The sequence below is a fragment of the Telmatherina bonti genome, assembly GCF_933228915.1.
Source record: "Telmatherina bonti genome assembly, chromosome: 1".
NCBI classification, from domain to species: domain Eukaryota; kingdom Metazoa; phylum Chordata; class Actinopteri; order Atheriniformes; family Telmatherinidae; genus Telmatherina; species Telmatherina bonti.
This window is the reverse complement of record NC_136619.1, coordinates 10,612,807-10,625,845: the sequence shown is the minus strand read 5'-3', so window position 1 is coordinate 10,625,845 and position 13,039 is coordinate 10,612,807.

Here is a 13,039-nt window from a genome sequence, read left to right as displayed (position 1 = left end):
TTTGCATCAAGCAGATGTGGCCTTACGATCACATGTGATCACAAGCGGAGTTCACTCAGAATAGATTGAAAATCTGATTAACTAGTTCATATGTGGATGTGAACAACGCATGTAGGAAGTCTTGTTACACCCATGTTGCTGATGAAGTCGTTCACCTTGAAGCTGATGTTGAAGAAACGTGCAGCTCCAGGTTATTCTCGTGTACCTGTTGGACATGGCCTCCAGCACCATTAATGAAGAAGAGAATAGAAAAAAGAAACACATTTCTTCATTTTTTTCCTGCTAACTAAAGGTAGCTGTTAAAAAATACTATTTACCACAGATATTCTCCGATGATTCTTATGTTTGTGTGGAAGTGGGCTGAGGTGTTGGAGATTATCTACGAGACAAGATAATCTCTGTTACCTCAGACAAGAAACTTGTGGGAGCAAAAAAAGAGACTGCTGTCAAAAGGAAACCTGGGAGGGAGTAAATAAAAATAAAAGAAGGCAATAAAGACTTAACTTTCTAATGGATAGCAGAAGATTGGCAACATTTAAGATGGACCATCCTGATCAGGTGAGTGAGGAGGCACAAGGTGGATAAAAGAGTCACGCTTTGCCACCAAAAAAAGAAGAAATTATATTTCATCCAAGCTGGTTTAATAGAGTTTTGTGGGTCTAATACAGACAACCTCAGAGTTCAGAGGTCTGCTTTGTGTGCAGATTATATGGAAACCTGAACAGCCAAGGGATCAAACGGATACAGTCACCACCACAGGTCACACAAACTGGAAGTAATATTTCATGCTTTAAAAAAGCATGAAATATCCAACATGTAAAAAGGCCTCAGTGAAGTGTTGGAAGAACTTTAAAGCTCCAGAGGTCTGGGGACATCACAGACAAGCTGCATCAGTGACGTTGTGGATCGTAGGGAGTACTTCAGTAGTGATAGCTTTCCTTGGGAAGCTGGGGATTGGTTTTCGAGGTCACAATGAACCAGACAGTGACAACAAAGAGAATTTCACAAGTTCATGAAGCCTCTTGAGAAGCTAGATCCTTTGCTGCAAACATAAGCCGCCATTTTGTGCAGTATACCTCTCAAACCATCACCCACAAATGGAATCATTCAAAGGACGACTGATGTTAGAACCTTGAGGATCATCTCTGAGATCCACAAGGCAACATGTAGTCCATAGTGATGCAGGGAGATGTGAGGGAGATGCGCTAGTCCATAGGGCTTCCTGAAAGAGAGATTCACTGGATTTTCCCAGCTTGAGGCATTTGGTGCCTGCTCCATCACTGACATCATAAAGAAGCAACTTGAGTAACATTGAATTAGACACATTACATGTGTTTCTCAGTCCTATGTTGGTGCTTCTCTTGTGAGTGCAGCAGTGAGACCTGTACAAGATTGATCCAGACAGAAAGCATGAAGAGGTAGTGGGTATCCATCCACTCATGAACCTAATGCTTTCCTTTCCACCAGCTGCACAGCCACCGCAGAGACGTGGATCTTCTTTGATCACATGGAGTGTGTGTCTTTCCTCAAAAAGCTTTAGAAAATCAGTTGAAAAAATATTAAAACCTACATCTACCTACCTACAATAGTGGGACACTGTTGGCTGATACCTGTACCTAAATGCCAACCAATGAGACAACAGCAGCTTTGAAGTTTGAAACCTACAAGGTTCACTTTTATCTGCTGCCTTTCCATTGCATGTAGAACTGTGTAAAACTAAATATGGTAATAAAAAACGCCTAGTTTCCAAAAAAAAAAAAGTATCAAATATGTCTAAAAAGTTTTAATGTTCTCATGAAGTGGTTTTTCAGACATTTTGCAAAAATGTAGCGGAAACACTTTCTTCCGCATTTAAATGTCCCCAGACGTGATATGGGGGCTCCTGACCAGTTTAAAACCGGTAAAGATGGCACAGTGTGGAACAAACAACAGCGAAGTTCAGAGTTTTAGAAAAGAAATGAGGAAGAAAGGCTTCGAAAAACTGTAGCAAATTTTCAGCAGCATGTAGAAAATCCAAAGTCTGGTCCTTCAGCTGGGTGAGATTTTTACAAGAACTGAGACTTAAAACGCTGTTTAATAAAAAGCACCTGTAAATAGTAACTGTTGTTTGTCAAAACTTACAAATATCCCTTTTTATTTAAAATTCAATGTATTTTTATTGAAGGTTTGTAATGACTGACACAAACAGGTCTTGGTTAGAATAAAATTTAGCATAATCCCAAATTTTTACCAATAAAATCCAGCTAGCTGAAGTATATTGAGGTTTTAAGAGACAAATCAGCTCTAACATCTCCTCTATGGGACAACTTGCATATTTCAGCAAGACAAACTTAAACCACATTCTGGATAGTCCAGGTTCTGAACTGGCCTGCCTGCAGTCCAGACAGTTCAACAACAGAAAACATTTGATGCACTATGAAACAAAATAAAACCCCGAACAGCTGAGCAAGAACAGGACATTTTTCTGCACAGTGAGAAACATCATCCTGCTCCAGCTGTTAACCAATATCTTGCTGCCATCCATTTAAAATCTTCCATAAAATGTTCAAATTATTCAGTTCAAGTGGAATGTCATTTGTTCCATCCATCCATCCATCCATCCATCCATCCATCCACCCATCCATCTCCCTAACTGCTTAGTCCAATTCAGAGAAGCTGGAGTCTATCCCTGCAACCCTTTGGGAAGAGGCATGGTACACCCTGGACAGGTTACCAGTCCATCACATTCATTTGTTGCATTTGAAAGAAAATATTGTTTTTATAAACAGCGTTTAAGTCTCAGTTCTTGTAACTAATATTAGTTACTGTATCAGCACTCATTCATTTGGATTTATCCATACATTGTCCAATACCACATTACTAAATCTTTGTGTTCTTGCTTACATTTAACTCAGAATCGTAAAGTTCGTAAAGTTATGGTTGAGCTTCAGTGTATCCCTGATCTTTGATTAAACTGATCTATGTAAAGGGAGCCAACCAATGTCACAATTTACAACAGAAAAAACTATATATATATATATATATATGTGTGTGTGTGTGTGTGTGTGTGTGTGTGTGTGTGTATAGAGATATATAATTATCTACTTCAAAGAAATATTAGTTACTGTATCAGCACTCATCCCAATTTAAATACATCACATTATAATAAACCAAATCATTTTTTTTTTTTTAAAATGCATCATCTTGTAATCTTATATTTGCCCTCTAGATACCAAACAAATTCCTTCCCATTTGAAATAATTATTAAATGTCAACATATTTATTGTTTTATTATATTTATTTATTGCATACAAATACTCTCCAGTATAATAATACATTTATTTAGAAGCATCTTCCAGGTCACTCAAGGACACACTTTGTACAAGAAAAATGAGCAGAGAATAAGAACAACAGTATATGTGAATCAGATGATTTGCTCTGTTTTAAAGATTACATGAGAAGTGATCTGTCTGTTAGATGAGATGTAGGAAAAATACATGACTCAGACAAATGAGAACCAGGGAGCAAACCTTGGGGAGGAAATGGTGAGAATGATACAACAGATACCACAAAGCACTTCAGAGGTTCAGGATGTGGGCAGCAGAAATATAAAAGAAAGAAAAAAAAAGGAAAATAAAGACTGCCAAACAAAAGGAGAAAAAGAAATCCACCAAAGGGCATGGCGAAACATTTTCACTGTCTGGGCCAGTCAGAAATCTGATAAGCATTTATCCTCCAAAGTACTTCCAGACAAAAGGGAAAACATGGCGCACAATGTTTATCACCCCAGCACCATTATTAGGAATGGCACAGATTAGCAGTGACATCCTTAAGAAATGAGAGCGGTAACAAAAGAAGTAGGTTATTAGCATGCTACTGAACATCAAGAGGTTCGGAGTGGGCCTTTCATCCAGGCTTAAACCCTCAATTCCAGTGAAAAGCCTTCAGATAATACATTTCTCACTCACCTGTGTGCATAAGTGAATAAGTCAATGCATGTGTGTCAGCCTGATCGCATGCTCAGAGGCTCTCACTGTGCTAACGTTTGAGCTACTTAGCAGTGACAGAGACAATATTTTAAAGACAAAAAGACAAAAAAAAGCTCACCATCAGCTCGTCATTAGGCAGGTGAATCTTTCATTATGTGCCTGCCACTGCTGCTCTGCTCCATGCTCTGCCTTTCTTTCTCTCACAAGATGGCAGTGTATCGCCTTGGATTCCTGGCTCCAGAGAGGGAGGGGGAGAGCTCCAAGGCTTCCGGACACAACCAAGACGCTTAAATTGGACTTTGAAGTGAGAGAGGTATCAGTTGAAGCATACAAAAGCTGATAGTAGCATCTTTCAATCTTAATAATGGGCTGCAAAGAGTTGTGCGTGGTCTTATTGATTGGACAACTTGGTTTGAATGAGAAACAATGGTTTTGGGAAGAAAGTCAGTGTGCAGACTGGAACGGCGTGTATCGCATTGTGAGGACTCCTTTGTGAGCGCATGCACAGACGTGGACACAGTATTTCTGTGAGTGCACATGCGCTTTGGTTGTGTTTTGTGAGACCCACAGGCACCATTGTCCCACGTTACTTTGCATTGATAATTTCAGCTTTATCCTTTGTTCATGCAGCTGCATCGTTTGTTGCGAATGAGGACAACACGCCTCTAATCCCCTGCTAAAATATGGATGAAAAAAGGGGTAAATAGGAGGGAGAATTCCAAAAAAAGGCCTCAGCATAGAATTCTTCAACCTTCTCCTCATTTTCAAGGTTAAGTGGGCATTAAAAGTCTTCAGTGATATCAGTCATATGAGCGCTTTATTAAGGCCTTTTAACAAAAAAGCACTAGCCTTTGAACATGCCCTCAGAGGCTCTTCACTCAGGACACATGATCCACATTGTTGCAGTGACACTGACTGACAATGCAGCGGCTGGAGTGTGGATATACTGTATGTCAAGCTGTAGAGATAAGGCACTCGCTTGGGAAACATCAGATCTAAAAACCTGGAGGAGCCTGTGGCCTAACGTAGAGATAAACGGTAGCAGATCAGAACAAGATGCTTCTCATAATGATGCCTCTGCGGTGTTTGCATACTCCGGGGCTGAGCTCAAAACAAATTAGGAGGTGTGTTTTCTTCTCTAAATACTACAACAGTTGGACGGTGGCCTGGAATCACTGATATAAAAAGTATCAACATGGGGCCAGTTACAGGATTATTAGAAGCCGATACATACAGTGTTTCCCTCCTGAGGTGGCCATGTGGACTTAAGCACTAAATAACTACACTCCTCACAAAAAGTTAAGGATATTCAGCTTTTTGTGTTATGTCAGAATACACTTAAAAAGCATTAGAACCATTACAGGGGAGCTTAATTGTTTTCTCCTCTAAATGTATAAATACACATGTACAAGTGTTCAGTGTGTTTGTAGCACAACATTCTGTTCTCTAACAAGGTGATTAATCAATAGACTGTACATAAAGAGATGGACGGAGTCTCAGTGACGTCACCCGTAGGTTTCTGAAGAGCTGAATTGAAGCTCAGTGGGTGGTTCCTACCGTCGCCACGTTGGCAGCATCATGCGCGTCATCTTGCCCGGAAAATACAAATATGGGCAAAGAGGTGGAGCCGTGAGCGTCATGGTGGATAATTGACATCGAGCGAACTCCGAGCTAACTGAACTAACCCCGAGATAACGGGAGCTAACCAGCTAACGGAGGTAAGCGGGCTAAAGTTAAGTCACGTTGTTAACTGTGGTTGTTCTACGTTCTTCTTACTTGAAGCCGGAGATTGGTACCTGTCAATCAAAAGGACTTAATTTGCCAAACTTCGAGATTAAATTACTTTAAAATGGGCGAGTTAGAAAGAAATTCACTCCCCCCCACAGTTGTCATGAAGGTAAACCTGACCTATAAACCAAAAATGGATTTTTGAACCAGGCTGTAAACATGTTTATTTCTGCTGTGAAGTTGGTCTTTTTAACATGGGAGTCTATGGGGATTCGCTCTGTTTTGCAGCCAGCCCCTAGTGGGTGAAGGGGGAACTACAATAAGTTTTATGCACTTCTGCATAGGCTTCACTATTAACCGCCAGAGGTTGCCGCTTGGATTACCCACAAAAAACCTAAAAAAGTTTCTGAACCATGAATCAGCTCTAAATGTTCTGGGTAGTGATATCTTCTTTTTTAACTGTTCACATTTTGCCATCATCACCAAGACGACGCCCAACACATGACAAGTTATTGACACATGGACATTTTCATGTTGTTTTGTGTTGATAAATTGCTGAATATGAAAGAATTACCACCAGATTCAACATAAATGCCCAACATTCATCATATAACGGGGTATGTAGCATAAACTTCGCACACTTTCTGTAAATTTCACCTGAAAGTTGAAGATCCCTTTCCTTTTTGTGGTTTTGTGTATTAGCAGAAATGTAAGATGAAGCAGAGCAGGTGTTATATGACAGCTCAACTGATGTTAAATTTCAGCAGACACTAATGTGTTGTATAGACTTTGATATCGATCCATTCATTTTCTGTAAATCTTATTGTCATGCAGGTATCCAGGTGAGAGGCAGGGGGCTCCCTGGACAGACTGGTCTGTTGCAAAGCCAACACAGAGATGGTCACTTCCACCAACACTCCCCCCTGAGGGATCATTTAAAGGGACCAATTAACCTGACATGCATGTGTTTAGAGCAGGGCTATGTAAATCAGTCCTATGAGGATCGCAGTCCTTCAAGATTTCAGTGGTTTCCTGCTACAACACACCTGACTCAAATTAAAAGGGGAGTGCACCCAGGATGAGAAGTCTTCCACCTCAAAGGCCGCCATGCGGCTTTGTGAATCTGGATCTTTCCATCGTACTGGTGGATGCTGAGCTGCGGCCTGTCATTCAATAATTTCTGACCGATTCCCCCAGATGTCAGACCCCCATGCCTCCAGTTTCTGCTATTTTTTTTTTTTATATTTAGCGTTGGATGAAGTTACACAAAAAGTAGTTATTTTGCAGAACTTTACAGGCTGTTGGATCTGTTCAAGTTGAGCCAGGTGTGTTGAAGCAGGAGCACACTGACAACCTGCACGACTGCAGCCCTCCTTCAACCAAATTGAGTAGCTTTCAAGCAGTGGTTCTCAAACTTTTTGAGCCGCAACCCTGAAGATAATATATAATGGTTATAGTGCCCCCCCCCCCCCCCCCCCCCCCAAGTTCTATGCAACGACTCAGTGATTTCTTCAGCCATCTTTTAAATGTAAGGCTGGAAAACCATCAGAATCTTTATAAATATGGAGGACAAAATGGTTTTTGGTTTTTAAATTTACCGGTGTAACAAGATGCCCAACATCCACTTGTCTTGCTGAGAAAATACCAAACTCAGATTTCTTTTATATGCAATGTGTACTAACTGTTGGTTAATGTGTTAGAAAGAGATTAAGGTTCTAATTTCACAGATTTATCTCAACATTAACTGTAAAAATCCCAAATTTATTTCGTAGGCTCTACATTTTTTTTTCCGCTCATTTAACAACCCCCTGAACTTATCTCATAACCCTCATGGGGGTTTTAGAACCATTGCTGTAGACTGTGGGAGGAAGCCAAGAGAGAAACCATGAAGACTGAAACATATTCCAGTTTATTTAAACAGGTTTAAGACACAAAATGGGATAAAAAAAAAAATAAATAAAATAAAATAAAATAAAGTTTTTTCTAAATCTCCAACCTAAATACATCTAAAAGAAAATTATGTTGCCAAAATATATAAATAACAACAACAATGATTATCATAATAATAATTTTCCTCCAGCAGAACAAGGTAATTATTTAAATATTTCTTGTTTGCGATGAAACTTAGATGCATAAGTTCCAGCTTGAACTTCCCACCAGCACATGTACTCTTGCAGGAATACTTCCAGCTGATGTTTTGTAAGTATTACAGAAGTTCTACACTTTACCCCTAAAAACACGATAAACACAATAGTAATATGTATGTATGTTTTTTAACAATTACTTGAACAAAGTAAAACTAAGACATTAAGCTGAGAGACGCAGAAAGCTTTAACTTCTTCTTTAAGCTGCTCCCTTTGGGAAAAGCAGGTGACCTCCATTAAAGAAGCCTTCTATAGATAACTGCAGAAAGGTGAGAGATAAGGAGGATAAACTTGTTGTGTTATAGGAAACGTAAGAAGATGGAAGAGAAACCGGAGCTGCAGGAGGGATTGTAAAGTTTTTCATGGTGCGATATGATCTATTTGCCACATATCACCCTCCAGAGAGACTTAGCTCTTCATAAGACCATCTTAACATCCTTTTTCCTCCTTGTCTTTATGTTTTATTCTCTCTCTTTTGTCTTTTCCTGATGTGCCCTCGAAGCCCACCTCCTAACCGCTGGTAGCCTGCCATCAATTTGCAGCCAAAGTACAGAAGTATTGACTTCTGTTTGTTGTCTCCTGGAGACAGATAGTGGCTTATTGTTTTGGTTCAACCTCCCAGCAGTAAGACATGTGCTGCTGGGGCTCTTGGTTGTATTAATTAACCATTAAAAGGCTGGATGCGTGTCTTGTTGTGTGTAAAGAGGAAAAACACGCGCAGAGTGATAGATGGTAAAAAAACAGTTTCCATCCTGTATTCTCTCTGCAGCACTCGACCTTTCGGCTGGACAGGGTTTAGCTCTCCAAGTGTTCAAGGGGCTTTTCAAAAAGCTTTCTGGAAACGCTCTTAGTGGGCGCAGTGTTTATAGTGATTCTCTTTTTATCAGCACTCAAGTGCCTGTAGCTATAAACCAATATATAAATGTAGCAACGGTCAACCAGTCAATATTGTGCCCCCCCCCCCCCCCCCCAGCACCACTAAATTCTTATTTTTGTGGCCCTCAAAGTCTGCTGGTTTGAACTCAAAACAAATTTGTTTTTTCACTAAAGAGAAGCCACAATATGCATAACATCTCACTATTAGTAGGAATACCATCATCATAGATCAAATATACGAAGATCCATTAATAGAAACAAAAAAAAAAAAAAAAAAAAAAAAATACAAAAATAGCATTAAAATATTTCAAGTGTATGAAGTTTTTCCCATCAGAGGTGTGAAATGTTCCAAGAAAATAAAAGTATTATTTCTGTTAAAATGTCAGACAGAGAAGACAAATCAGACTATTTATTTCTGTGATTATTTTCTTTCAGTTGTGATGAAATAACTTATATCTGGAGGATCACATATTGATTTGTCAGTACATTATTATTCTGAAACATAATGCTCAATGCTAGCTCATTTTTGTCTTATTACTGAAACACACAGACCATCTGCGGCTTCGTGTTCTCTCTTCATGCCAACTCAAAGCCCAGGACGCATCCTTCCAAGTTCACATAGTTCTTAGCCCAGAAAAGACTGCTTTCATGCAGTTAAAACACACATGTGTGTGTAAAAACAGCTTTACTGTTCTATTTCCATGGCTATTCTTATAATTAACATTATTGTTTTTAATGTTTTCATGAAAGTGAAATAATGAGACTGACTATCTTAAGCAATGGCTGATTGCTGATTGGATGGAGATCTTTGTGCTGTGTGTTGATAGTGTGTATGTATGAAGTCAGAATGTAAACCACTAGATTCATCACATTGTTTTAATATGCAATAATAATGAATTAATGAAAAACAGCATCATTTTTGCAGACATCCCAGATTCTGCTATAAAACAAATTTGATTCAGTTCAATTAAAGATCCAGTGACCGATATGAGAGGACGCCACACGCTGCTTTGTTCTAGTCATAATAAATCAAAAAAGCAACTTCACAACTAGTTTGTTTTAGCTGACTACAAATCTTTATTCATTTTGATCATTTTATTTATTGATGTAACTGATCTTATTTACCATGACTAAACTAAAGTAAAAAAAAAATGGATTTACTATGTTTATACAAGTTAAATTAAATTAAATTAAATTAAATTAAATTAAATTAAATTAAATTAAATTAAATTAAATTAAATTAAATTAAATTAAGGCCCTGTGATAGAATGGCGACCTGTCCAAGGTGTACTTCGCCAGGTTGCTGGGATAGGCTCCCCCGCGACCCTACCCGGTTTAAACGGATAAAGAAAATGTATGAATGAATAAATTGAATTAATAAATACATACATACAGTATATATGGCTGTGTGTAACAGCTGGTAGTAGGAAAGACACTACCATATTTTTCAACAACAAATACAATAAAAGGAAACAAAAACAGTAAAGTAAAGGCCTACATGAACATGTAACTGACCTGTAGGTCAGGTAAAAGGCAGCAGAGAAGGCAGGATGAGCTGACATCCACATCCAACAACAACAGATGGGAGGCACATCTCAAAAATTACAATATTATGAAAAAGTTCAAAATTTTTCATGACTCATTTCAGAATATGAAACCCAAATATTACATAGATTCATTACATTACAGTGGAATACTTCAACTATTTATTCCTTGATATTTTGATAATTATGGCTTTTAGATAATGAAAACCCAAAATAGAGAGTCTCAGAAAATTAGAATATTGTTAAAAACTTTAATCTAAGAAAGTCATGGTATCATACTCTAATCAACTAATTAACTCCAAGTACCTGCAAAGGTATCCTAAACCTTTAAATGGTCTCTGAGTCTGGGTCAGATGGCGACACAATCATGGGGAAGACTGTTGACCTGACAGATGTCCAGAAGACGATCATTGACCCTCCACAAGAAGGGAAAGCTGTTAAAGGTCATTTCTAAAGAAGCTGCTTGTTTACAGAGTGCTGGATCCAAGCATATTAATGGAAAGTTGAGTGGAAGGAAAAGGTGCACCAGCAAAAGGCAGAACCGCAGCCTTGAGAGCATCGTCAAGCAACATCCATTCAAGACTTTGGGGAGCTTCACAAGGGTGGACTAAAGCTGGACTCAGCGCATTAAGAGCCGCTACGCACAGACGGATTCTAGACATGGACTACAGATGTCCCATTCCTCGTGTCGAGCCACTCCTGAACCAGAGACAACGACAGAAGCATCTCACCTGGGCTAAGGAGAAAAGGGACTGGACTGGTTCTCAGATGGAAGCAAAATTAGCTTTTTATTTGGAAACCAAGGTCCCAGAGTCTGGAGGAAGAGTGGAGAGGCACAGAATCCATGTTGCTGGAAGTCCAGTGTGAAGATTCCACAGTCAATGATGGTTTGGGGAGCCATGTCATCTGCTGGTGTTGCTTCACTGTGTTTTCTGAAGTGCACAGTCAACACAGCCATCTACCAGGACATTTTAGAGCACTTCATGCTTCCTCCTGCTGACAAGCTTTTTTGGTCTATACTGCCAAATGTACCAAAAGCTGCTTCAATGACCATGGTGTTACTGTGCTTGATTGGCCAACAAACTCACCTGATCTGAGCCCCATAGAGAATCTGTGGGGTATTGTCAAGAGGAAGATGAGGGACACCAGACCCAACTATGTAGACGACCTGAAGGCTGCTTTCAAAGCAACCTGGGCTTCCATTACACCTGAGCAGCGCCACATGCTGAACGCTTCCATTGCCAGGCCGCATTGATGCAGAAATCTATGCAAAAATAGGTCCAATCAAGTACTGAGTGCATGGAAATGAACATACTGTTCAGAATCCTGACATATCCGTTTAAAATATGATTTTTTTTTTTTTTTATCAATCTTTTGCAATATTCTAATCTTTGGAGACACTGCATTTTGGGTTTTCATTATCTATAAGCCACAATCATCAAAATTTCAAGAATAAATTTTTAAAATGTTTCACTTTATGAGTAATGAATCTATATAATATATGGGTTTTGCATTCTGAAATGAGTGACAAAAAATATTGAACTTCTTTATTATCAAATTTTCTGAGATGTACCTGCTTAACCTGTCCCCTCAAGCTAAATTTTAACATTTACTTTAGTGACATGTCTGATGTGTCTTTGGTGTATGAATGTGAATGGTGTACGACACCATGCAATGAATGTAATGTGTGTGAACAGGTTGAACCTCTCTAAGTATACAGTCCACATTTCCTATTTAATTCTGCAGTTTAAACAGGAGTTTTCTTTAGCAGTGTCATACTAAAGGCATCCTCGTCAATCTGCTCGACCTTTATAAGGGTGTTTTGAAGAGAAATGCGCCTGTGTTCGTTTTTCATTCTGTTGTGAGGGTTGAACCTTTCTTGGCCTCTGCAGCATGCCAGTCACAGTGTACACATTATAAAGACTACAATAAGGCAGAAATCAGTTCAAATGACTGTTGTTTCTTTCACCACTGCTTTTAGCTCTTCAGATCCAGATTCATTTGGCAGAACCGAGACTTTCAGTGAGGATTCAGTACAACAGCAGCTTCCATGGAGTGATACAGATGTGAGGCTGTGCTTGTTTGACCTGCAGAACAGAACCACAGATAGAAACAATAAGGGTTCATTCCCTTTATCCATTGTTTGTGTTTTTTCCTGTTCTTCTGTTTGCTTGAACTACAGTGCAGCTTCAAAACTACTGCTAGTTAAACTGCTAGAAAGGACCCAATTTGGAAAGTTGTTTGCCAAAGGTGAGCGAAAATTGTAGCTTCTGAGCCCTAAAATATCTCTCAACCCTCACGCTGTTAACAGACAAACACACAAGAAGAAAACTACCAAACTGTTATTTGGAGGTGAATGAGGAACTAATGAGTCTTTCTGGCTGCTTTTTCTGCAACCCTGCAGTTCTTCTGCTCATACTGCTGCATGACAATTACCAAGGAGTTAGTATGTTACACATGTGTTTGATATGAAAACTAAGCTATAATATGCAGGATGCAGTTATAAATACAAATCAACAGTATGCAACACATGGCATGCTATCATAATAATAATAATAATAATAATAATAATAATTTGAACTAGAAAAGCACTTGAAGAGCGCTAACCTCCGCTAAGGCCTTTAAAAAGTTTCTGGATCCAAACTGTGATCCGGATCATCACCAAAATTATATCAGTTCTTGATATGAGATGGGACCCACCACAGCCATGCCACAGACAGTGAGGCTTTCCTCTGATGTGGTCGATCAGTCATGGGTGTAGTGTGTGTACAGCAGGGAG